Source organism: Lolium rigidum, chromosome 1 (genome assembly GCF_022539505.1).
Source record: "Lolium rigidum isolate FL_2022 chromosome 1, APGP_CSIRO_Lrig_0.1, whole genome shotgun sequence".
NCBI classification, from domain to species: Eukaryota; Viridiplantae; Streptophyta; class Magnoliopsida; order Poales; family Poaceae; genus Lolium; species Lolium rigidum.
The window spans coordinates 231465593-231471550 of record NC_061508.1 but is presented as its reverse complement, the minus strand read 5'-3'; positions in this window follow the sequence as shown (position 1 = coordinate 231471550).

Below are 5958 nucleotides of genomic sequence, written 5' to 3'. Positions count from 1 at the left end.
TCCTCCTCTGCAATTTTCCCCAACCTCCGAAACCCTAGCCGCAGACCTCCGCTCGCCGCCGGCGATAGAGGCATCCCCGTGCCTCGCCATGACCACCAACCTCATCGCCATGCTCGACTTGGTCATCAGGCCAAAGGAATTGAGGCGGGGTGAGCCGTAGCGTCGCCGTCGACATCGTCTTCCCCGACACCGGCGCCGATGATTACCGGCGATGCCGACCACCATTGACCACGCCGTCAAGCCCGGCGTACTCGCGGTGAGCTTCTCTACTGCGTGGCATGCTTGCCTTGCTTGATAGCCCGCCGTAGCGTCGCCGCGTCGTGAAACCGTGGCCGCCGCCGTTGTTCATGCTCGCCGGGGTTACTCCGGTGACCAATAGATGGGGGCGCCGCCACCCTTAGGTTCGCTATGGCGCCGCGCATCCAACCAGAGCCTCCACGCGGGCGCGGGAACGCCCTAGCGCCGGCGACCATCGCCAGTTCCCGCCGGCCAGAGACCTCCTCGCCACCATGGCGATTTTGACTCGGTCAAATCCCACGTGGCGGGTGAGGTGGACAGACCCCACCAGTCATTGACTGTGGGTGTGCTCTGTCTGGGTAGGTTTAGTAGATTTAGATTTAAAATTTAAATTGAATAAATACTGAAACTTTGTAAATGTTTATAAAATCAATTTTAACTCAGAAAAATATAAATGAGATATTAAAATGATCCTAAAGATAAACCCTATCCAATAAAAATATAAAATGAAATTTTTTATTTTTAATAAAAATTCATTTATTTAATACTTGTCATTTAAACCTTTAATTTTAATTCTAAATTCAATTAAAATTCAATAATTAGTAAAAATTTCCAAAAGTAAATAAAAACCAGTAAATAAATAAAGAAAACATTAAAACTATTTCTTTCTTTATTTGTTATTTTGTTAAATCTTTATTAGAGAAAATTTAAACCCTAATTAATAATTACCTAATTAGTAAATTATTTAAAAATAATAAAAAGCCAAATTTAATATTATTTTATTTTGAGGTTATTAATAACTTCAACTTTATTAATGATGTTATTAACTTATGAATTAAATAGTAATTATGCAACCCTAGTTCCATATGGTAGAAAACTAGGAACTCATCATTTCATGTGTAATCCTAAAACCCTAAGGCCATTTAGAACCTAGTTCCATTAGTACATGTGAACCCTAAATTGCCTCTAAACCTAAACCCTAGGTTAGAGCATGTGATCATGGTACCTTCTTTCAAAGCATGGAACCATAGTAGCAACTAAATACTTGTCTTGGCCACATAAAATGTAGGAGACCTATCACTAATATATGGGTATCCCATGTGTTCATCTTCATCAGACATAAATAATCAAGTAGGGTCAACCAAGTGTAAACCCTAGATCCTATTACCCAAAATCATCATTCCTATTCATTCCTATTTAGCATCACACCATTGTGATGAACTCCAATAGCATCTATGTCCAATATTTAACATTACATAACCATATTCCACTAAACCCTACTAGTGATGGATACTTATCAACCATCCTATTTAGGAGCCAAATTATTCCTTACTTAATAGGACCAACAGTAAAATCTAGACCACCTCAACCCTAATTGATATACTTCCTATTATTTTAGAAGTATGTTCTTCAAAAGTTATTCTTTTGAAGTAAATAAAGAATTATCATCAATCCTGCCTAATAGAACCTATAGCCAATATCCAACTATCATCAGCAAGGAAAACCAACTTTGATAGCAACTATTTATAATAAATTGATCAAGATGCTTAGGCTTAACTCAACGTTACAAGCCCTAGGTATTGATGAATCCAATCTTGTTTGGATCCATCTACTACTTACTCCAGAAACTAATTAGAACCATAGTAAACCATAGAACCTCAGAACCCTAAATATCATACTTGTTCTTTATTAAAGAACATGTTCTTCAAAAGTTATTCTTTTAAAGTATATGATAATTAATCATTAACCATGCCATAGCGTGCTAAAACCAACCACTATTCATTACATGTTAGGATTATACCAAATGTTGTTGTTGTGTGCTATTAATGCTATTATTATGATATATTGCAGCACATGTTTAGGATACCAAGTAATCACACCTGAATAAGAACCTTGTTTGTGAATCACTCTAAAAGTGCAACACAACCTAAACAAATCACTACAACTCACTAATCCTAAATCATCGGGGTTAGGTCACGTTTAGATCGATTGCATCTCATACTTATGCATTAGTGCATCCTTGCCAATCTTTTAAACATCGTCCTTACCGGACGATGATGCTATTTCAGAAGTTGGAGTTATTGCGTATCGAAGACCTTGTCTGCATAATCTTGCAGTCAAGAAAGGCAAGTTCATCGCTTGCTCATGTCATTTGAGTATTTTTTACCAAATTACTTGCAAAGTACTATGTTTATCACTATTGCATAAAAAGAAAAACCACTATTTTCATAACTATGAATATGACTATGTGGTGGGCAATGGAACCATGGATTGTGTTGATATGGTGGAGGTTCCATTGCAAGGGTTTATATCCATCTAGGATTAAACAACAAATGTCGTCCAGTGATTCTTGTGCCGTATAAACCGTGTTCACCATAAGATCTGGAGTGGGACGGAGTAGCCAATTGTATTTCCACCTCTCGTACATCAACGGACGCGCTTTACCGGAGAACACTTGAATCCTAGGGTGCATTTGGTAGTTGGGGAAGCTTAAAGTCCCCACGGCTTTGTCCGTAGAACACTTGTAGCCCGAAGATCATTTGGTGGCTGGGGAAGCCTCAAGTCCCCACGGTATTGCGGTCTATGAGGGGTTGCATCTACCGGCGAAGGAGTTTGGTTCGATCCCAAACTGCCGTCGTGGTCGAGGTCCACCCCTAAGTGGGAATAATGGGACCGGCGAGGACCCAGGGTCGGGGATGCAACAAAGGGTGGGTGTGCGAGGTAGCGGAGGAATATGAACGGCTATGACCTTATACCGGGCCTCACACCAAAGGAAGTGTGGACGGGTTGCGCGCCCGGTTGGCACCAAGGTTAAGATCTCTTATGGGTAAAGCAACACACCTCTGCAGAGTGTAACGAACTGTGACCAGTCACTCCCTGTTCCGGGATATGGAACTGCGAACGCTGCCGGAAAGGAACTCCATGAAGTTCTAGTCAACCGGTGAAGGCTGACGGACATAGCTCTTCTGAATAAAAGCAACCTTTTGAAGAAATGATTACAAAAACCTGCATAGCCTTGGACTTTCTGGTCCATGGTTGTAGCTAGTGCATTAAACACCTCTTTCCTATAATGAACTTGTTGAGTACGCTCGTACTCATCCCACTCTTAAATCCCCTGCTTAGATATGGAGGCATCGGAGGAGGATCTACAGTGCAGCTCGAAGGCCGAGGAGTCAATAACTTCTTCAAGGGACATGATCTGTCAGAAGAGTCAGATACCATATACAACAAGGAGAAAAACCTAGATTAGCAATAGAAGGGAACTAGCTTCCTAAACCTAGCTCCTATTTAGCTAGAATCTATTCTTAGCCTCTGTAGCTAGATAAATACTCTACAAATAGAGTTCGTGATAGGTTTAGACTACGAGTCGTTCTTCTGGAGTTTATTTGCAGTTTTACCTCATTGCAAAGTAGGAGGCTATGATGATCTTATGTAACTGAGTCTGTGTGTAATTCTATAGACATGCCTTGGACCCGCATATGTTTCTGTTGTACCACTCTGAGCGATATAATACTAGTGGAACGGTGTTTCATTGGTGTTATATCAGACTTGCATACTACACCATGCAGTGGTATGTCGGGTCACCACAAAGGGCAGCGTACGTTGAAGAGGAAATGCCGCCACCAAGGTACCGGCAGGCAAGAGCCGCGGAACCGGAAAGATATGATGAGGCAGATTCAGAGGTGGAACGAACCAAGGCCCGCCGGAACCCTTTGGGGGAACGCGTGGGGGAAAGATGCCTACCAGGCCAAGATGCGAGGCACAGGCTGGATAGAGTGTATCTTTCCGAAATGATTGAATCCGAGGGTCCTCCTGGCCCTAAGTGCTTTGGCCCGCGGATCATGAGAGAAGAGCCACCGGTACGCAATTTCCAATTGCCCCGGGACACAAAAACATATGACGGCACGACCAAGCCGGAAGATTGGCTGGCGGACTATGTCACAGCTGTTTATGTGGCTGGTGGTGGAGTAAACCGGCGCTGGGCTGTAAGAATGATACCATCCTACCTGGTGGGACCTGCGCGTATTTGGCTTAACAACTTGCCGGCAGGAAGCATAAATGGATGGTTGGACTTTGAGGAAGCCTTTGTGAGCAACTTCAGCAGCACTTACAAGAGGCCAAACCGGCCCCAGCAGCTCGCTTTATGCCAGCAGCGTGCAGGTGAAACAGACCGGGACTATCTCACCCGGTGGAACTCAATGAGAAACACATGTGAAGGAGTGATTGAAGCACAGGCAATTGCTTGGTTCAGTCAAGGATGCCGGAGAGGATCACCACTATGGCAAAGGCTACAGAGAAACATGCCAAGCACACTTGTTGAAATGATGCGAGTGGCGGAAAACTATGCGTTGGGAGACCCACTGCAACCGGCTGTGCAAGCTGAACCGGCGCAATCAAGCCAACCCCGGCAAGATCAACACCGGGATAACCGGCACAACAAAAGAAGGGAAGATTTTCCGGATCGAAGATATGGCCCGCAGCAAGTAGCCGCGGTGCAGGAAAACTCCAGCCCCAGCGGAAGCCAGAGGCAGAAAACCGGATCGCAGCCATGGGCGGGTCCTAAGAAGAAATGAGTAGAAAAAGAAAAGTGGGGACAGAAGAAAGATTGGCAAGAACATATGAGGTACACCATGGAGGCGGCGATGGATATGCCGTGCAAGCTTCACACTCCACACCCATCGAAGCCGGCGAACCATTTGACAAAAGATTGCTCCTGGATCAAGCACTTGATGCTGAGAGGCGCAGTAAAAGATGCGCAAGCGCAAGGCTGTTCCACGATACTGCAGCCCTCGCATGACATGTTGCACCAGCATCCGTTACCACCACCACCTCTTACCGGAGCCAACACCATGCCGGTACAACCTCAGCAACACCAGCAAGTTAACCGGGTGGAGGAGAATCGTGATCAACCACCTCCGCCGGCACCTTTAGGACGGAATGTTTACGAGGACCCACATTTGTGATGTGTTGTCTTTGTCACCGAGCCAACTGTCGTTGCTTAGTAGACGGTACCTCGGAGGAGGGATCCTCACGAGGGGGAGAAGAAGTAGGGGCCATAGGGCGGAGTGCACACGGGACGGTAGTACGCGAGTTACCCAGCTTCGGAACACCTGCACGATGACAGGGCCTACTGCTGCTTGTCTGGAATTATCTGGGCGTTTGCGCGTTGTTACAATGGTTGTAGTTGTGCCTCTAGGGCTCCCGGGATCCGGCTTATATAGACGCACGGATCTGGGGTTTACATGGAGAGTCCTAGCCGGATTACAGATTGCCTAACTACGGTACAATGTCTTGCCGTGTACGTCAAGGATCCGCCTCCCATATACGTCATACTGGATCCGGGTTCCTCATGGGCCTCCACGGATCCGGGTTCCTCCGAAGGTCGGTGCGGATCCGGCTAACTGATCCTGGGCCGGACTTCATCCTTCATGATCAACAGCAACTGGGCCGCCCGATGGGCCACATGCCACCATCACCGTCTATGGGCCACCCGGGCTTGCCGGATCTAGGCACTGTCGATGGTACACCTATGAAGTATACCCACAACATAGCCCCCAGAGTTCTCCGAGCTTCACCTCTAGTTTCCGTCTTGCTGGTACCTGAAGATTTCCGGCAATGTTGGTAACGCGGAGAAACTTGAAGAACTCCAACTTCTCATCCTTCATGATCAACAGCAACTTGTCGGGGAAGGCTTTCCAAAAAGGTCCAATTCGGGTTAGC